Raw genomic sequence first — 23,008 nt, forward strand, 5'->3', positions numbered from 1 at the left:
AACAATGGCCTAGCAGATGGCCATCTGGTACCCAGCAGGGTAGCAGTGAGATTTTCACTAGACCTGTTCTGTAGTGAGATTTTGGGCTTTTTTCCAGCTGTGTAGTCTGCCAGCCTGGTTGTCCAGTTTTTCTAGAGATGCTGCATGTCATCCAATATTCTTTGACATTTTTTTATTATTGTGTGGACAAAGAATGTCTTTTTTGCAACATGTCTGATTTTATTTAATTAATAGTAATCTTTTGATGTTCTGACTACCTGGGGGTTTTTTGCAAAAAACCCTATATATCCTGGCTCCTCCCTTACCTCTTCGGACAAGTCCCTCAGAGCGATCTGAGAGGCTGCCTCCTGGGATTAAGTCCTCAGCAAGTCTGCAAAATAAAACATAATTCTCAACTTTTAGGTTATGCATTTTTTTTCAGTCGACAATTGAAATATATGTATGTGTGTGGTGTGTATAGTTATATTTATGTTTGTATATATATATGTATATATATATATATATATATATCTCACATAATTGATGATTTTTCACAAACTGAATTTTCATGAACCAAACACATGTTTATAACCAATGCTCAAATCAAGAAACAGAATATTATCAACATCCTAGAAGCTTCCTTATTTCCCCTCCAGTCATTACCCTCTGCCATCCAAGGATAACCATAATCATGATTCCTAACATCAAAGATTAGTTGTGCCTGTTTTTTTAACTTTATACAAATTGAATCATACCACATATTCTTTTGTGTATGTCCACCATTATATTTATGAGATTCATTCTTATGGTTTTATGTAGTTGTGGCTTGTTTATTCTTGTTGGAAGAGTAAAGCATTCCATTTTATAAGTATACTTTATAAATGCATTTATACATTTGTGCTGAGGGTCCTGTGAACTAAAAATGCCACCTGCCGTCTCAGTAAACAAGGGATGTTACAGCCGTCGGCCACTACAGCCACCCCTGACGGTGAGCCCTGAGGGAATAGCTGAGGTGCATATCAAAGGAATGATTTCAATGAGCCCAGACTCTTGCATCCTTCCATACATAGAAAAGCACTAAATTTGGTGTTCTGACTACCTGGTCTTTGTTGCAAAAACTCTGTATATCCTGGCTCCCCCCTTGCCTCTTCTGAGTAGTCCCTCAGAATGATCTGAGATGCTGTGTCCCGGGCTTAAATTCTCAGTTTTGTCCACCGAATAAAACATAAGTCTCAACTTTTAGGTTGTGCATTTTTTTTCAGTCTCCAAGACCACACTCATATTCAACGATTTGCTAGAGAGACTCACAGAACTCAGAAAAGTAACTGTTATATTCCAGTTAATGTTTATTACAGTTAAAGGATACAGATTGAAATCAGCAAAAGGAAAAGGTACATAGGGCTGAGTCCAGAGAAAAACAGGCACAAGGTTCTAGGTGTCCTCTTCCAGTGCAGTCACATGGATAGAACTTAACTTTTCCAGCAAGTATGGGTGACAACAGGTGCAAAGTGTTGCCAATCAGGGAAGCTCTTTCAAGCCTTGATGTCCAGGTTTTGGGGGTTCCTTTGGAGATCAGTCACTATAGGCATGCGGTGCCCACATGACAGACCTCAGCTACTCAGTCTCACCCTCATCATACATCATGACCTAAAGGCTCAGGCATACAGAAACAGGCATTCACATGAGTCACATTATTAGCTTAACCTAACTGGCATAGCCCATGGCTTTAGGCATACAAAGACACACTTTTCAGGAAGGATATTCCATGGGCTCAGAGAGCTGTTCCCAGGATCCAAGCCAAGGACCCATTCTGAAGACTCTGGGAATGTACAGGGTTCAAGAAGTCCAGGTTTGCAGAATTAACCCATTCTGCATACTATTATGCTGTTGATGGGTATTTAAGCAGTTTACATTTTTTATTAATATGAATAGTGTTGCTATAAACATTCTGGTACATATTTTTGGTGAACATTTGGGTGCATTTATATTGGGTGGTTCCTCGGTAGTGGAAATGATAGGTCATAGGATATGTGTTCAGTTTTCATAGACACTGCCAAATCGTATTCCAAAGTGACTATGCCAATTTAAACTCCCACCATCAGTGTATGAAAGTTTTCAATATCTTTCTTTTTTGTGGGGGCGGGCCTGCTGCATGGCTTGCTGGATCTTAGTTCCCCAACCAGGGATTGAACCCGTGCCCCCTGCATTGGGAGCGTGGTGTCTTAACCACTGGATCGCCAGGGATGTCCCTGGTTATCTATTTTATATACAGTGGTGTGTATATGTTAATCCCAAATTCCTAATTTATCTCCCCCACCTCTTTCTCCTTTGGTAACAAATTTGTTTTCTATGTCTGTGAGTCTATTTCTGTTTTGTAAATAAGTTCATTTGTATCATTTTTTTAGATTCCTCATATAAGCAATATCATATATTTGCCTTTGTCTGACTGACTTCACTTAGCATGATAATCTCTATGTCCCAATATTCTCTCTATTCTTTTTTTAAAGATTTTTTTTGACGTGGACCATTTTTAAAGTCTTTATTGAATTTGTTACAACATTGCTTATGTTTTTTTTAATGTTTTTTGGCCCTGAGGAATGTGGGATCTTAGCTCCCTGACCAGGGATTGAACCCACACAGGGGGTGCATTGGAAGGTGAAGTCTTAACCACTGCACCCCCAGGAAAGTCCCTCAATATCCTCTTAATGAATCTGTTTTCTGTTTAAATTAGCCAGAGTCAGTTTCTGTTGTTTACAAATGAGACTTCCTAGTTGATATAATCCCATCTTACATTTTTTTGCATTTGTGTCCAGCTTGGTCTTCTGCATTTCTTTTCGTTTTGACAGATGTTTGCTGAGTATCTACACTGTGTGCTAGGAATGTAGACCCTGATCTTTGCCTGTGTCAGTTTGGCTGGACTCCAGGTCCTCTGACTGCAGCTTTGTCCTCAGAACTCCTGGTAATTCCACACTCCCTTTTATCCCCTATTGTCTGTGCATTCTTTTTCTTGAACCCCTATAGTTCTGGCCCTAGTCCTTCCTGATTGGCATAGAACCAAACTCCCCAAGCCTCAGCTCCAACAGAGGGTTTCCTAGTGTTAAGAGGAAGGGTCTCTCCCTCAGGTCTTAATTAAGTTGCATAGACCAGTGTTAGGGGTTCAACTGTATCCTCTCCCCAAAAAAGATATGCTGGAGTCCTAACCTCCAGTTCCTCAGAATGTGACCGTATTTGGAGATAGGGCCTTTATAGAGGTAACTGAGTTAAAATGTCACCATTAAGGGGCAGCCCTAATCCAATATAATGAGTGTTCTTATAAAAGGGGAAAGCTGGACGCAAAGATACAACTGGAGAGATGACAATGCAAAGAGACACGGGGAGAAGATGGCCATATATAAGCCAGGGAGAGAATCCTGGAAGAGACTCTTCCCTCACAGCCCTCAGGAGGAATCAACTCTGCTGATGCCTTGATTTTGGACTTCCAGCCTCCAGAACTGTGAGACAATAAATTCTGTTTAAGCCACTCTGTTCTTGTTACTTTGTTATGGCAGCTCTAGCAAACTAACAACCAGGTAGGATGGATCAGCATTTCTTAATCCTTTTCAGATCACTTGGTGTACAGCAGTGGATCAGAGCATAGTGGTCACCCTTTTGGAAACACTGCTATAGAAACTGAGGTTGGGAACAGAAGAATTTGGGAAGAACAATCCCAAATCTAACTCCAGATTATCTGGCCATTCATGAGAACTTGAACAAGGCCTGGCTAAATCATGGAGTTCTACGCACATTGTTCTTTCTGTTTTCACAAATTGATAAGCATGATTCACTTCTCAACAGCCTTCTGTGGGAACACATGGACTGCTTCATTTAGTGGCTATTAACATCTGTTCCACAGTCTGGGGGGCACAATTTGGGAATGTTTTTCTCCCAGGTCCTTTTCTTGGGAACTTTTCCAAAACCAGAAGATTAATATAATTTTGATAGATGCAGGTACAGCATGTCTTGAAAACTCCCTGAAACATCCTCATCGCCTTTAATCTGGCAGGTTACCTTCAAAGAACTTCAAGCTGAATCCTTTTGAGGGATGGATTTTGCTTGTAAAATATTGTGAAATTTCAGAACTCCTATTTCTCTTGATGGTCAAACTGTTGATTAAAGAGGGAAAAGCAGGGAGAAAGAAAATGACATAAACAGAAAATACTTTGGGAATATTAAATGGATTCAGAGATGATGATTTACTGCCCGTCCAGCTAAACGTGGCAATAAAGAATATAGTAAATGTGCCTCATGAGAAACTTCTTTTCTATTTCAAGTCCTTCCTTTAGCTATTTTCACCCTTCAATCTCCACCCCCTTTTTTTTTGGTCTTTAGGTCTGGATTTGAATATATTTCAGCAAAGCTGAATAAATGACCCACTTGGTTGAGCCTCAGGGGTCAGATTCTGAATACTGCGTGGAGGTGAACATGGTGACACACCCTCAGGGACTTGTTCTGGTGACATTAAAGAGCATCTTGGTTTGCTGGAGATCAAGATCCTCTTCCACATCTCTGGTTCACTTCCTCTTGCTTCCAGGGACTAGTGACACTGCTCTGTCCACAGAGGTTACTTTGTTTCTTCCTCTTTTAGAATTGAAATGAAGTTCACATAACTTAAAACATACATTTTAAAGCATACATTTCAGTGGGTTTTAGCATGTTCGCAACGTTGTGCAGCCATCAGAACTATCTAATTCCCAAACATTCCATCACCTCAAAAGAAACCTTGTACCCATCATCTGTCACCTCCTGATTCCTCCATCCCCTCCAGGCCTTGACAACCACTAAACTACTTTCTGCCTCTGTGGATTTGCCTATTCTGGACATTGTATGTAAATGGAATCATACAATAAATGGACACTGTGACTGGCTTCTTTCACTTAGAATGTTCTCAAGGTTCATCCATGTTGTAGCATGTATCAGGATTCCATTCCTTTATATGCCTGAATATTATTGCACTGTATGGATAGACCACATTTTATTTAACCATTCATCAGTTGATGGACATTTGGGTCACTTCCATTTTTTGGCTTTTATGAATAATACTGCTATGAATATTCATGTACAAGTTTTTGTTTGGATATCTTTTCAGTTCTCTTGGATATATACCCAAGAGTAGACTTGCTGGATCGTATGGTAACGTTATGTTTAACTTTTTAAGGAAACGCCAAATGTTTCCCAAAGCTTTTTTCCAAGAGTAGGATGGTAAGACTGATCTCAGACACACTGTTATTCAGGGGCAGCTGAACTATCAGAGAGAAATGCCCACCATAAAGTTGAAGATGCAGGAGTGGTGCCCAGAGGAGATGCCAAAGTTGGATATTTCCACTTGGGCATAATCCAAATGCAGTGATTGTTAATGTTGCTGGGAGATGAGGTCTCTGAGGGTGATAACAGGTGGAAAGAAGGGAATACAAGAGACGTATCATAGGCCAAACACTGTCTAGGATTGTGCCTTAGCTGTGCTGCCAATTTAATCACCACAATACAATTAAGTAGTTGCTATCATTAGCCCCATTTTATAGATGGGGAAACTGAGGCTCACCGAGTTTAAGCATATGAACTGGTTTCCATAGCTTGTATAGAACAGGGCCAGGACGTAATGCTGGCAAAGCCCATAGATACAACCTGAAAAAAAATAATTAAGGGATTAGAGGTAGATTTTTAAAAAGAGAGTACCATTAAGTGTATCAGGATGTGATAAGTAACATACAGTGTTCTAGAATAAAAGAGAGGTTTTTTGTTTGTTCTTTGTTTTAGGAGAAGGTTGTCAAATATGCCAGCTGTTACAAAGAGGTCAATTAAATGCAAAACATATGTGTATAATAATATCCAGTTGTCTCATTTCTGACCCATTCTATTCCATGGGATGTTTCCTATTCAGACTTTAACTAATACAGCCTGGGCTACAAAGTGATGAAAGGGAAGAACCTACAACAAGATTACTCTATCCAGCAAGGATCTCATTCAGATTGGATGGAGAAATCAAAAGCTTTACAAACGAGCAAGAGCTAAGAGAATTTAGCAACACCAAACCAGCTTTCCAACAAATGCTAAAGGAACTTCTCTAAGTGGGAAACACAAGAGAAGAAAAGGACCTACAAAAACAAACCCAGGCTTCCCTGGTGGTGCAGTGGTTGAGAGTCTACCTCCGATGCAGGGGACATGGGTTCGTGCCCTGGTCCGGGAAGATCCCACATGCCGCGGAGTGGCTGGGACTGTGAGCCATGGCCGCTGAGCCTGCGCGTCCGGAGCCTGTGCTCCACAACGGGAGAGGCCACAACAGTGAGAGGCCCGCGCACATCAAAACAAAAACAAACAAAAAACAAAGCCAAAACAATTAAGAAGATGGTAATAGGAACATACATATCAATAATTACCTTCAACGTGAATGGATTAAATGCTCCAACCAAAAGACACAGGCTCGTTGAATGGATACAAAAACAAGACTCATATATATGCTGTCTACAAGAGACCCAATTCAGACTTAGGGACACATATAGACTGAAAGTAAGGGGATGGAAAAAGATATTCCATGCAAATGGAAATCAAAAGAAAGCTTGATCAGCAATACTCATATCAGGTAAAATAGATTTTAAAATAAAGAATGTTACAAGAGACAAGGAAGGACACTACATAATAATGGAGGGATCAATCCAAGAAGAAGATACAATTATAAATATATATACACTTGGGCTTCCCTGGTGGCGCAGTGGTTGAGAGTCCGCCTGCCGACGCAGGGGACACGGGTTTGTGCCCCGGTCTGGGAAGATCCCACATGCCGCGGAGCGGCTGGGCCTGTGAGCCATGGCCACTAACCCTACGTGTCCGGAGCCTGTGCTCCACAACGGGAGAAGCCACAACAGTGAGAGGCCCGTGTACAACAACAACAACAACAACAACAACAACAACAAAATATATATATATATATACACCCAACACAGGAGCACCTCAATACATAAGGCAACTGCTAACAGCTATAAAACAGGAAATAGACAGTAACACAATAATAGTGGGGGACTTTAACACCTCACTTACACCAATGGACAGATCATCCAAACAGAAAATTAATAAGGAAACACAAGCTTTAAATGACACAACAGACCAGATAGATTTAATTGCTATTTATAGGACATTCCATCCAAAACCAGCAGATTACACTGTCTTCTCAAGTGCACATGGAACATTCTCCAGGATAGATCACATCTTGGGTCACAAATAAAGCTTCAGTAAATTTAAGAAAATTGAAATCATATCAAGCATCTTTTCTGACCACAATGCTATGAGATTAGAAATGAATTACAGGGAAAAAAATGTAAAAAACACAAACACATGGAGGCTAAACAGTATGTTACTAAATAGCCAAGATATCACTGAAGAAATCAAAGAGGAAATCAAAAAATACCTAGAGAAAAATGACAATGGAAACACAATGATCCAAAACCTACGGGATGCAGCAAAAGCAGTTCTAAGAGGGAAGTTTATAGCTATACAAGCCTACCTCAAGAAAGAAGAAATATCTCACATAAACAATCTAACCTTTCACCTAAAGGAACTAGAGAAAGAAGAACAAACAAAACCCAAAGTCAGCAGAAGGAAAGAAATCATACAGGTCAGAGTAGAAACAAAGAAAACAAGAGCAAAGATCAATAAAACTAAAAGCTGGTTCTTTGAGAAGATAAACAAAATTGATAAACCATTAGCCAGACTCATCAAGAAAAAGAGGGAGAGGACTCAAATCAATAAATTGAGAAATGAAAAAGAAGTTACAACAGACACCGCAGAAATACAAAGCATCCTAAGAGACTACTGCAAGCAACTCTATGCCAATAAAATGGACAACCTGGAAGAAATGGACAAATTCTCAGAAATGTATAACCTTCGAAGACTGAACCAGGATGAAATAGAAAATATGAACAGACCAATCACAAGTAATGAAATTGAAACTGTGATTAAAAATCTTCCAACAAACGAAAGTCCAGGACCAGATGGTTTCACAGGCGACTTCTATCAAACATTTAGAGAGGAGCTAATACCCATCCTTCTCAAACTCTTCCAAAAAATTGTGGAAGAAGGAACATTCTCGAACTCATTCTATGAGGCCACCATCACCCTAATACCAAAACCAGACAAAGATACTACAAAAAAAGAAAATTATAGACCAATATCACTGATGAATATAGATGCAAAAATCCTCAACAAAATACTAGCAAACAGAATCCAACAACACATTAAAAGGATCATACACCATGATCAAGTGGGCTTTATCCCAGGGATGCAAGGATTCTGCAATATACGCAAATCAATGTGATTCACCATTTTAACAAACTGAAGAATAAAAACTATATGATCATTTCAATAGATGCAGAAAAAGATTCTGACAAAATTCAACACCCATTTATCATAAAAACTCTCCAGAAAATGGATATAGAGGGAAACTACCTCAACATAATAAAGGCCATATATGACAAATCCACAGCCAACATTGTTCTCAATGGTGAAAAACTGAAAGCATTTCCTCTAAGATCAGGAACAAGATAAGGATGTCCACTCTCACCACTATTATTCAACATAGTTTTGGAAGTCCTAGCCATGGCAATCAGAGAAGAAAAAGAATTAAAAGGAATAAAAATTGGAAAAGAAGAAGTAAAACTGTCACTGTTTGCAGATGACATGACACTATACATAGAGAATCCTAAAAACGCCACCAGAAAACTACTAGAGCTAATCAATGAATTTGGTAAAGTTGCAAGATATAAAATTAATGCACAGACATCTCTTGCATTCCTATACATTAATGATGAACAATCTGAAAGAGAAATTTAAAAAACACTCTCATTTACCATTGCAACAAAAAGAATAAAATACCTAGGAATAAACCTACCTAAGGAGACAAAAGACCTGTATGCAGAAAACTATAAGACACTGATGAAAGAAATTAGAGATGATACAAACAGATGTAGAGATATACCATGTTCTTGGATTGGAAGAATCAATATCGTGAAAATGACTAAAATACCCAAGGCAATCTACAGATTCAATGCAATCCCTATCGAATTACCAATGGCATTTTTATGGAACTAGAACAAAAAAATCTTAAAATTTGTATGGAGACACAAAAGACCCTGAATAGTCAAAGCAGTCTTGAGGGAAAAAAACGGAGCTGAAGGAATCAGATTCCCTGACTTCAGACTATATTATAAAGTTAGACTAATCAAAAGAACATGGTACTGGCACAAAAACAGAAACATAGATCAATGGAACAAGATAGAAAGCCCAGAGATAAACCCAGGCACCTATGTCAACTAATCTATGACAAAGGAGGCAAGGATATACAATGGAGAAAATACAGTCTCTTCAATAAGTGGTGCTGGGAAAACTGAACAGCTACATGTAAAAGAATGAAATTAGAACACTTCCTAAAACCATACACAAAAATAAACTCAAAATGGATTTGAGACTTAAATGTAAGACCAGACACTATAAAACTCTTAGAGGAAAACACAGGAAGTACACACTTTTTTTTTTTTTTTTGCAGTACGTGGGCTTCTCACTGTTGTGGCCTCTCCCATTGCGGGGCACAGACTCCGGACGTGCAGGCTCAGCGGCCACAGCTCATGGGCCCAGCTGCTCCGTGGCATGTGGGATCTTCCTGAACTGAGGCACGAACCCGTGTCCCCTGCATCGGCAGGCAGACTCTCAACCACTGCACCACCAGGGAAGCCCAGGAAGAACACACTTTGACATAAATCACAGCAAGTTCCTTTTTGATCCACCTCCTAGAGTAATGGAAATAAAAACAAATATTAAAAAATGAGACCTAATGAAACTTAAAGGCTTTTGCACAGCAAAGGAAACCATAAACAAGACGAAAAGACAACTCTCAGAATCGGAGAAAATATTTGCAAACAAATCAACGGGGAAAGGATTAATCTCCTAAATATACAAACAGCTTTATGCAGCTCAATATTAAAGAAACAAACAAGCCAATCCAAAAATGAGCAGAAGACCTAAATAGACATTTCTCCAAAGAAGACATACAGATGAATCATGAAAACCTGCTCAACACCACTAATTATTAGGGAAATGCAAATCAAAACTACAATGAGGTATCACCTCACACCAGTTAGAATGGGAATCAGTAGAAAATCTACAAACAGCAAATGCTGGAGATGGTGTGGAGAAAAGGGAACACTCCTGCACTGTTGGTGGGAATGTAAATTCATACAGCCACTATGGGGAACAGTATGGAGGTTCCTTAAAAAACTAAATATAGAATTACCTTATGATCCAGTAATCCCACTACTGGGCGTATACCCAGAGAAAACCATAATTCAAAAAGACACATGCAAGAACTTCCGGGAAGATGGCGGAAGAGTAAGACGCGGAGGTCACCTTCCTCCCCACAGATAGCCCCGAAATACATCTACACGTGGAACACCTCCTACAGAACACCTACTGAATGCTGGCAGAAGACCTCAGACCTCCCAAAAGGCAAGAAACTCCCCACGTACCTGGGTGTAGGGCAAAAGAAAAAAGAATAAACAGAGACAAAAGGATAGGGAAGGGACCTGCACCAGTGGGAGGGAGCTGTGAAGGAGGAAAAGTGTCCACACACTGGGAAGCCCCTTCATGGGCGGAGACTGCGGGTGGCAGAGGGGTGGAGCTTCGGACCCACAGAGGAGAGCACAGCAACGGGTGCGGAGGGCAAAGCGGAAAGATTCCCGCACAGAGGATCAGGGCCGACCGGCACTCACCAGCCCGAGAGGCTTGTCTGCTCCCTCGCCGGAGTGGGCGGGGCTTCGGTTGCAGCGCAGGGAGAGGACTGGGGTTGGCAGCGTGAACACAGCCTGAAGGGGGTTAGTGCACCACAGCTAGCCAGGAGGGAGTCAAGGGGAAAGTCTGGACCTGCCGAAGAGGCAAGAGACTTTTTCTTCCCTCTTTATTTCCTGGTGCGCGAGGAGAGGGGATTAAGAACGCTGCTTAAAGAAGCTCCGGAGACGGGCGCGAGCCGCGGCTAAAAGCACGGACCCCAGAGACAGACATGAAACGCTAAGGCTGCTGGTGCCACCACCAAGAAGTCTGTGTGCGAACACAGGTCACTATCCACACCTCCCTTCCAGGGAGCCTGTGCAGCCCGCCACTGCCAGGGTCCCGGGATCCAGGAACACCTCGCCCGGGAGAATGCACGGCGCACCTCAGGCTAGTGCAATGTCACGCCGGCCTCTGCCGCCGCAGGCTCGCCCTGCACTCCGTGACCCTCCCTACTCCCGGCCTGAGTGAGCCAGAGCCTCCGAAACAGAGGCTCCTTTAACCCTGTCCTGTCTGAGCAAAGAAGAGACGCCCTCCGGCGACCTACACGCACAGGTGGGGCTGAATCCAAAGCTGAGTCCCTGGGAGCTGTGAGAACAAAGAATAGAAAGGGAAATCTCTCCCAGCAGCCGCAGAAGCAACAGATTAAAGCTCCATAATCACCTTGATGTACCCTGCATCTGTGGAATACATGAATAGACAACGAATCATCCCAAATTAAGGAGGTGGACTTTGAGACCAAGATTTATTATTCTTTCCCCTTTTGCTTTTTTTGTGTGTATGTGTATGCTTCTGTGTGAGATTTTGTCTGTATAGCTTTGCTTCCACCATTTGTCCAAGGGTTCTATCCGTCCGTTTTTTTTTCTTAATAATTACTTTTTATTTTAATAAATTTATATTATTTTACTTTATCTTTGTTCTTTCTTTCCTTCCTTCCCTCCTTTAGACAACAAATGATCCCAAATTGAGGAGGTGGACTGTGAGAGCAAGATTTATGATTTTTTCCTCTTTTCCTCTTTTTGTGAGTGTGTATGTGTATGCTTCTGTGTGAGATTTTGTCTGTATAGCTTTGCTTCCACCATTTGTTCCAGGGTTCTATCCATCTGTTTTTTTGTTTTTGGGGGTTTTTTCCTCTTAATAATTATTTTTTTATTTTAATAACTTTATTATATTTTATCTTACTTTATTTTACTTTATTTTCTTTCTTTTTCTTTTTTCCTTCCTTCCCTCTTTCCTTCCTTGCTCCTTCCCAGCCTCCCTCCCACCTTTCTTTCTTTCTTTCTACTTCTACTAATTATTTCTTTCTACTTTTTCTCCCTTTTCTTCTGAGCCGTGTGGATGAAAGGCTCTTGGTGCTGCAGCCAGGAGTTAGTGCTGTGCCTCTGAGGTGGGAGAGCCAACTTCAGGACACTGATCCACAAGAGACCTCCCAGCTGCACATAATATCAAACGGCGAAAATCTCCCAGAGATCTCCATCTCAACACCAGCACAGCTTCACTTAACGGCCAGCAAGCTACAGTGCTGGACATCCTATGCCAAACAACTAGCAAGACAGGAACACAAACCCACACATTAGCAGAGAGGCTGCCCAAAATCATAATAAGTCAACAGACACCCCAAAACACACCTCCAGACGTGCCCCTGCCCACCAGAAAGACAAGATGCAGCCTCATCCACCAGAACACAGGCACTAGTCCCCTCCACCAGGAAGCCTACACAACCCACTGAAGCAACCTTAGCCACTGGGGACAGACACCAAAAACAACAGGAACTATGAATCTGCAGCCTGCAAAAAGGAGACCCCAAACACAGTAAGAGAAGCAAAATGAGAAGACAGAAAAACACAGCAGATGAAGGAGCAAGATAAAAACCCACCAGACCTAACAAATGAAGAGGAAATAGGCAGTCTACCTGAAAAAGAATTCAGAATAATGATAGTAAAGATGATCCAAAATCTCGGAAATAGAATAGACAAAATGCAAGAAACATTTAACAAAGACCTAGAAGAACTAAAGATGAAACAAACAATGATGAACAACAAAATAAATGAAATGAAAAATACTCTAGATGGGATCAATAGCAGAATAACTGAGGCAGAAGAATGGATCAGTGACCTGGAAGATAAAATAGTGGAAATAACTAATGGAGAGCAGAATAAAGAAAACAGAATGAAAATAACTGAGAACAGTCTCAGAGACATCTGGGACATTAAATGCACCAACATTTGAATTATAGGGGTTCCAGAAGAAGAAGAGAAAAATAAACGGACTGAGAAAATATTTGAAGAGATTATAGTTGAAAACTTCCCTAATATGGGAAAGGAAATCGTTAATCAAGTCCAGGAAGCACAGAGAGTCCCATACAGAATAAATCCAAAGAGAAACACGCCAAGACACATATTAATCAAACTGTCAAAAATTAAATACAAAGAAAACATATTAGAAGCAGCAACGGAAAAACAACAAATAACACACAAGGGAATCCCCATAAGGTTGACAGCTGATCTTCCAGCAGAAACTCTGCAAGCCAGAAGGCAGTGGCAGGACATATTGAAAGTGATGAGGGAGAAAAACCTGCAACCAAGATTACTCTACAAAGCAAGGATCTCATTCAGATTTGATGGAGAAATTAAAACCTTTACAGACAAGCAAAAGCTGAGAGAGTTCAGCACCACCAAACCAGCTCTACAACAACTGCTAAAGGAACTTCTCTAGGCAAGAAACACAAGAGGAGGAAAAGACCTACAATAACGTACCAAAAACAATTAAGAAAATGGGAATAGGAACATACATATCGATAATTACCTTAAATGTAAATGGCCTAAATGCTCCCACCAAAAGACACAACTTGGCTGAATGGATACAAAAACAAGACACATATATTTGCTCTCTACAAGAGACCCACTTCAGACCTAGAGACACATACAGACTGAAAGTAAGGGGATGGAAAAAGATATTCCATGCAAATGGAAACCAAAAGAAAGCTGGAGTAGCAATTCTCATATCAGACAAAATAGACTTTAAAATAAAGACTATTGGAAGAGACAAAGAAGGACACTACATAATGATCAAGGGATCGATCCAAGAAGAAGACATAACAATTGTAAATATTTATGCACCCAACATAGGAGCACCTCAATACATAAGGCAAATACTAACAGCCATAAAAGGGGAAATTGACAGTAACACATTCATAGTAGGGGACTTTAACACCCCACTTTCACCAATGGAAAGATCATCCAAAATGAAAATAAATAAGGAAACACAAGCTTTAAATGATACATTAAACAAGATCTTAATTGATATTTATAGGACATTCCATCCAAAAACAACAGAATACACATTTTTCTCTAGTGCTCATGGAACATTCTCCAGGATAGATGATATCTTGGGTCACAAATCAAGTCTTAGTAAATTTAAGAAAACTGAAATTGTATCAAGTATCTTTTCTGACCACAATGCTATGAGACTAGATATCAATTACAGGAAAAGTTACGTAAAAAATACAAACACATGGAGGCTAAACAATACACTACTTAATAACGAAGTGATCACTGAAGAAATCAAAGAGGAAATCAAAAAATACCTAGAAACAAATGACAATGGAGACACGATGACTCAAAATCTATGGGATGCAGCAAAAGCAGTTCTAAGAGGGAAGTTTATAGCAATACAATCCTACCTCAAGAAACAGGAAAAATCTCGAATAACAACCTAACCTTGCACCTAAAGCAATTAGAGAAAGAAGAACAAAAAAACCCCAAAGTTAGCAGAAGGAAAGAAATCATAAATATCAGATCAGAAATAAATGAAAAAGAAATGAAGGAAACGATAGCAAAGATCAATAAAACGAAAAGCTGGTTCTTTGAGAAGATAAACAAAATTGATAAACCATTAGCCAGACTCATCAAGAAAAAAAGGGAGAAGACTGAAATCAATAGAACTAGAAATGAAAAAGGAGAAGTAACAACTGACACTGCAGAAATACAAAAGCTCATGAGAGATTACTACAAGACACTCTGGGCCAATAAAATGGACAACCTGGAAGAAATGGACAAATTCTTAGAAATGCAGAACCTGCTAAGACTGAATCAGGAAGAAATGGAAAACATGAACAGACCAATCACAAGCACTGAAATTGAAACTGTGATTAAAAATCTTCCAACAAACAAAAGCCCAGGACCAGATGGCTTCACAGGCGAATTCTATCAAACATTTAGAGAGGAGCTAACACCTATCCTTCTCAAACTCTTCCAAAATATAGCAGAGGGAGGAACACTCCCAAACTCATTCTACAAGGTCACCATCACCCTGATACCAAAACCAGACAAGGATGTCACAAAGAAAGAAAACTACAGGCCAATATCACTGATGAACATAGATGCATAACTCCTTAACAAAATACTAGCAAACAGAATCCAACAGCACATTAAATGGATCATACACTATGATCAATTGGGGTTTATTCCAGGATAGCAAGGATTCTTCAATATATGCAAATCAAACAACGTGATACACCATATTTACAAATTGAAGGAGAAAAACCATGTGATCATCTCAATAGATGCAGAGAAAGCTTTTGACAAAATTCAACACCCATTTATGATAAAAACCCTGCAGAAAGTAGGCATAGAGAGAAGTTTCCTCAACATAATAAAGGCCATATATGACAAGCCCACAGCCAACATCATCCTCAATGGTGAAAAACTGAAAGCATTTCCACTAATATCAGGAACAAGACAAGTTGTCCACTCTCACCACTCTTATTCAACATAGTTTTGGAAGTTTTAGCCACAGCAATCAGAGAAGAAAAGGAAATAAAAGGAATCCAAATTGGAAAAGAAGAAGTAAAGCTGTCACTATTTGCAGATGACATGATACTATATATAGGGAATCCTAAAGATGCTACCAGAAATCTACTAGAGCTAATCAATGAATTTGGTAGAGTAGCAGGATACAAAATTAATGCACAGAAATATCTGGCATTCCTATACACTAAGGGTGAAAAATCGAAAATGAAATCAAGAAAACACTCCCATTTACCAGTGCAATAAAAAGAATAAAATATCTAGGAATAAACCTACCTAAGGAGACAAAAGACCTGTATGCAGAAAATTATGACACTGATGAAAGAAATCAAAGATGATACAAAGAGATGGAGAGATATACCATGTTCTTGCGTTTGAAGAATCAACATTGTGAAAATGACTCTACTACCCAAAGCAATCTACAGATTCAATGCAATCCCTATCAAACTACCACTGACATTTTTCACAGAACTAGAACAAAAAATTTCTCAATTTGTATGGAAACCCAAAAGACCCTGAATAGCCAAAGCAATCTTGAGAATGAAAAACCGAGCTGGAGGAATCAGGCTTCCTGACTTCAGACTATACTACAAAGCTACAATAATCAACACAGTATGGTACTGGCGCAAAAACAGAAATATAGATCAATGGAACAGGATAGAAATCCCAGAGATAAACCCACGTACATATGGTCACCTTATCTTTGATAAAGGAGGCAGGAATGTACAGTTGAGAAAGGACAGCCTCTTCAATAAGTGGTGCTGGGAAAACTGGACAGCTACGTGTAAAAGTATGAGATTAGATCACTCCATAACACCATACACAAAAATAAGCTCAAATAGCTTTAGAGACCTAAATTTAAGGCCAGAAACGATCAAACTCTTAGAGGAAAGCATAGGCAGGACATTCTATGACATAAATCACAGCAAGGTCCTTTTTGACCCACCTCCTAGAGAAATGGAAATAAAAACAAAAATAAACAAATGGGACCTAATGAAACTTCAAAGATTTTGCACAGTAAAGGAAACCATAAGCAAAACTAAAATACAACCCTCAGCATCGGAGAGAATATTTGCAAATGAAGCAACTGACAAAGGATTAATCTCTAAAATTTATAAGCAGCTCCTGCAGCTTAATAACAAAAAAACAAACAACCCAATCCAAAAATGGGCAGAAGACCTAAATAGACATTTCTCCAAAGAAGATATACAGACTGCCAACAAACACATGAAAGAATGCTCAACATCACTAATCATTAGAGAAATGCAAATCAAAACTACAATGAGATATCATCTCACACCAGTCAGAATGGCCATCATCAAAAAATCTAGAAACAATAAATGCTGGAGAGGGTGTGGAGAAAAGGGAACACTCTTGCACTGCTGGTGGGAATGTGAATTGGTACAGCCACTATGGAGAACAGTATGGAGGTTCCTTAAAAAACTACAAATAGAACTACCATATGACCCAGCAATCCCACTACTGGGCATATACCCTGAGAAAACCATAATTCAAAAAGAATCATGTACCAAAATGTTCATTGCTGCTGTATTTACAATAGCCCGGAGATGGAAACAAGCTAAGTGTCCATCATCAGATGAATGGATAAAGAAGATGTGGCACATATATACAATGGAATATTACTCAGCCATAAAAGGAAGCGAAATTGGGCTATTTGTAATGAGGTGGATAGACCTAGAGTCTGTCATACAGAGTGAAGTAAGTCAGAAAGAGAGAGACAAATACCGTATACTAACACGTATATATGGAATTTAAGAAAAAAATATGTCATGAAGAACCTAGGGGTGAAACAGGAATAAAGACACAGACTTACTAGAGAATGGACTTGAGGATATGGGGAGGGGGAAGGGTAAACTGTGACAAAGTGAGAGAGAGGCATGGACATATATACACTACTAAACATGAAATAGATAGCTAGTGGGAAGCAGCTGCATAGCACATGGAGATCAGCTTGGTGCTTTGTAACTGCCTGGAGGGCTGGGATAGGGAGGGTGGGAGGGAGGGAGACAGAAGCAGGAAGAGATATGGGAACATATGTATATATATAACTGATTCATTTTGTTGTGAAGCTGAAACTAACACCCCATTGTAAAGCAATTATACTCCAATAAAGATGTTAAAAAAAAAAGTGACACATGCACCCCAATATTCATTTCAGCACTATTTACAATAGCCAGGTCACGGAAGCAACCTGAAAGCCCATCGACAGACGAATGGATAAAGAAGATGTGGTACATATATACAATGGAATATTACTCAGCCATAAAAAGGAACAAAATTGAGTCATTTGTTGAGACGTGGATGGATCTAGAGACTGTCATACAGAGTGAAGTAAGTCAGGAAGATAAAAACAAATATCGTATATTAACACATGTATGTGAAACCTAGAAAAATGGTACAGATGAACTGGTTTGCAGGGCACAAGTTGAGACACAGATGTTTGAGAACAAACGTATGGACACAAAGGTGGGAAAGCCGTAGGGGGGTGAGGATGGTATTGTGATGAATTGGGCGATTGGGATTGACATGTATACACTGATGTGTATAAAATTGATGACTAATAAGAACCTGCTGTATAAAAAAAATAAATAAATTTTAAATTTAAAAATTAAAAAAAGTTAAATACAAAGAGAAAATATTAAAAGCTGCAGGGAGAAACAACAATTAACATACAAGGTCATCCCCATAATGTTAACAGCTGATCTTTCAGCAGAAACTATGAAAACCAGAAGGGAGTGGCATATTTAAAGTGACATATTTAAAGTGATGAAAGGGAAAAACCTTAAATCAAGATTACCCAGCAAGGATATCAGTCAGATTCAACAGAGAAATTAAACCTTTACAGACAAGCAAAAGCTGAGAGAGTTCAGCACCACCAAAACAGCTCTACAACAAATGCTAAAGGAACTTCTCTAGGCAGGAAACACAAAAGAAGGAAAAGATCGACAATAACAAACCCAGAACAATTAAGAAAATGCTAATAGGAACATACATATTGATACTTACCTTCAACGTGAATGGATTAAATGCTCCAACCAAAGGACATAATCTGGATGAATGGATACAAAAACAAGACCCATATATATGCTCTCTACAAGAGATCCACTTTATACCTAGGAACACACATAGACTGAAAGTGAGGACATGGAAAAAGATATCCCATGCAAATGGAAATCAAAAGAAAGCTGGAATAGCAATTCTTACATGAGACAAAATAGACTTTAAAATAAAGACTATTACAAGAGACAAAGAAGGACACAACATAATGATCAAGGGATCAATACAAGAAGAAGATATAACAATTGTAAATATTTATGCACCCAACATAGGAACACCTCAATACATAAGGCAAATGCTAACAGCCATAAAAGGGGAAATCGACAGTACCATAATCATAGTAGGCGACTTTAACACCCCACTTTCACCAATGGATAGATCATCCAAAATCAAAATAAATAAGGTAACACAAGCTTTAAATGATACATTAAACAAGGTGGACTTAATTGGTATTTATAGGACAATCCATCCAAAAACAAGAGAATACACTTTCTTCTCAAGGGCTTATGGAACATTCTCCAGGAGGGATTATATCTTGGGTTACAAATCAGTCTTGGTAAATTTAAGAAAATTGAAATCTTGTGAAGTATCTTTTCTGACAACGATGCTATGAGACTAGATATCAATTAAAGGAAAAACTCTGTAAACACTACAAACACTTGAGGGTTAAACAATACACTACATAATGACAAAGAGATCACAGAAGAAATCAAAGAGGAAATCAAAAAATACCTAGAAACAAATGACAATGAAAACATGACGACCCAAAACCTATGGGATGCAGCAAAAGCAGTTGTAAGAGGAAGTTTGTAGCAATACAATCCCACCTCAAGAAACAAGAAACATCTCAAATAAACAACATAACCTTACACCTAAAGCAATTAGAGAAAGAAGAACCAAAAACCCCAAAGTTAGCAGAGGGAAAGAAATCATAAAGAACAGATCAGAAATAAATGAAAAGGAAATGAAGGAAAGGATCACAAAGATCAATAAAACTAAAAACTTTTTTTCTCATCAAGAAAAAAAGGGAGAAGACTCAAATCAATAGAACTGGAAATGAAAAAGGAGAAGTAACAACTGACACTGCAGAAATACAAAGGATCATGAGAGTTCACTACAAGCAACTATATGCCAATGAAATGGACAATCTGGAAGAAATGAACAAATTCTTAGAAAAGCACAACCTTCCAGGACTGAACCAGGAAGAAATAGAAAATATAAACAGACCAATCACAAGCACTGAAATTGAGACTGTGATTAAAAATCTTCCAACAAACAAAAGCCCAGGACCAGATGGCTTCACAGGCGAATTCCATCAAACATTTCGAGAAGAGCTAGCACCTATCCTTCTCAAACTCTTCCAAAATACAGCTGAGGGAGGAACACTCCCAAACTCATTCTATGAGACCACCATCACCATGATACCAAAACCAGACAAAGATGTCACAAAGAACGAAAACTACAGGCTGATATCACTGATGAACATAGATGGAAACATCCTCAACCAAATACCAGCATACAGAATCCAACAGAACATTAAAAGGATCATACACCATGATCAAGTGGGGTTTATCCCAGGAATGCAAGGAATCTTCAGTATACGCAAATCAAGCAATGTGATACACAATATTAACAAATTGAAGGAGAAAAACCATATGATCATCTCAATAGATGCAGGAAAAGCTTTCGACAAAATTCAACACCCATATATGATAAAAACCCTCCAGAAAGTAGGCATAGAGTGAACTTAGCTCAACATAATAAAGGCCATATATGACAAATCCACAGCCAACATCATTCTCAATGGTGAAATACTAAAACCATTTCCAATAAGATCAGGAACAAGACACTGTTGCCCAGTCTCACCACTATTATTCAACATAGTTTTGGAAGTTTTAGCAATCAGAGCAGAAAAAGAAATAAATGGAATTCAAATTGAAAAAGAAGTAAAGCTGTCACTATTTGCAGATGACATGATACTATACATAGAGAATCCTAAAGACACTACAAGAAAACTACTAGAGCTAATCAATGAATTTGGTAAAATAGCAGGATACAAAATTAATGCACAGAAATCGCTTGCATTTCTATACACTAATCATGAAAAATCTGAAATAGAAATTAAGGAAACACTGCCATTTACCATTGCAACAAAAAGAATAAAATACCTAGGAATAAACCTACCTAAGGAGACAAAAGACCTGTACGCAGAAAACTATAAGACACTGATGAAAGAAATTAAAGATGGTACAAAGAGATGGAGAGATATACCATGTTCTTGGATTGGAAGAATCAACATTGTGAAAATGAGTATACCACCCAAAGCAATCTACAGATTCAATGCAATCCCTATCAAACTACAAATGGCAATTTTCACAGAACTATAGCAAAACATTTCACAATTTGTACAGAAACACAAAAGACCCTGAATAGTCAGAGCAATCTTGAGAAAGAAAAACGGAGCTGGAGGAATCAGGTTCCTGGTCTTCAGAGTATACTACAAAGCTACACTAATCAAGACAATATGGTACTGGCACAAAAACAGAAACATAGATCAATGGAACAAGATAGAAAGCCCAGAGATAAACCCATGCACATATAGTCACCTTATCTTTGATAAAGGAGGCAAGAATATACAATGGAGAAAATACAGCCTCTTCAATAAGTGGTGCTGGGAAAACTGGACAGCTACATGTAAAAGAATGAAATTAGAACACTAATTTAAATTAGTCCCTAACACCATACAGAAAAATAAGCTAAAAATGTGTTAAAGACCTAAATGTAAGACCAGACACTATCAAACTCTTAGAGGAAAACATAGGCAGAACACTCTATGACATAAATCACAGCAAGTTCCTTTTTGGCCCACCTCCTAGAGAAATGGAAATAAAAAAACAAAAACAAACAAATGGGACCTAATAAAACCTAAAAGCATTTGCACAGCAAAGGAAACCATAAACAAGATGAAAAGACAACCCTCAGAATGGGCAAAAGTATTTGCAAATGAAGCAACTGTCTAAGGATTAACCTCCAAATTTTACAAGCAGCTCAGGTAGCTCAAAATCAAAAAAACAAACAACCCAATCCAAAAATGATCAGAAGACCTAAATAGACATTTCTCCACAGAAGATATACAGATTGCCAAGAAACACACGAAAGGATGTTCAACATCACTAATCATTAGAAAAATGCAAATCAAAACTACAATGAGTTATCACTTCTCACCAGTCAGAATGGCCATCATGAAAAAATCTACAAACAATAAATGCTGGAGAGGATGAGGAGAAAAGGGAGCCCTCTTGCACTGTTCGTGGAAATGTAAATTGATACAGCCACTATGGAGAACAGTATGGAGGTTTCTTAAAAAATGAAAAATAGAACTACTATATGACCCAGCATTCCCACTGCTGAGCATATACCCTGAGAAAACCATAATTCAAAAAGAGCCATGTACCACAATGTTCATTGCCGTTCTATTTACGATAGCCAGGATGTGGAATTAACCTAAGTGTCCATCAATAGATGAATGGATAAAGAAGATGTGGCACATATATACAATCGAATATTACTCAGCCATAAAAAGAAACAAAATTGAATTATTTGTAGTGAGGTGGATGGACCTAGAGTCTGTCATACAGAGTGAAGTAAGTCAGAAAGAGAAAAACGAATACCATATGCTAACACATATATATGGAATCTAAAAAAAAAAGTTATGAAGAACCTCCAGGCGGGACAGGAATAAAGACGCAGATGTAGAGAAAGGACTTGAGGTCACGGGGAGGGGGAAGTGTAAGCTGGGAAGTGACTAGCATTGACTTATATATACTACCAAATGTAAAATAGATAGCTAGTGGTAAGCAGCCGCATAGCACAGGGAGATCAGCTCAGTGCTTTATGACCACCTAGAGTGGTGAGATAGGGAGGGTGGGAGGGAGACGCAAGAGACAGGAGATATGGGGATATGTTTATGTGTATAGCTGATTCACTTTGTTATAAAGCAGAAGGTAACACACCATTGTAAAGCAATTATACTCCAGTAAAGATTAAAAAAACAAAGTTAAAAAAAACCCATATTTTATGAGCAATGAGGCGGTACTGTACCCTTTCTTCAGTATTTTTTACCTTCAGCTTTATTTTTTATTCTTCAGATGGTGATGAGTGGACCTGAGATTAAAGTACTATTATTTCAGAGCACTGAAGCAAAACCATGTAATGATGACTTCAGAAATCTCCTGCAGTTTCATCCAGCAATCTCTTTTTCATTAGCAATCTCAGTATCGTTGCGGCTAGAATCTTTC

This window comes from Lipotes vexillifer, unplaced genomic scaffold (assembly GCF_000442215.2).
Source record: "Lipotes vexillifer unplaced genomic scaffold, Lipotes_vexillifer_v1.1 scaffold884, whole genome shotgun sequence".
In the NCBI taxonomy this organism is placed as follows: Eukaryota; Metazoa; Chordata; class Mammalia; order Artiodactyla; family Lipotidae; genus Lipotes; species Lipotes vexillifer.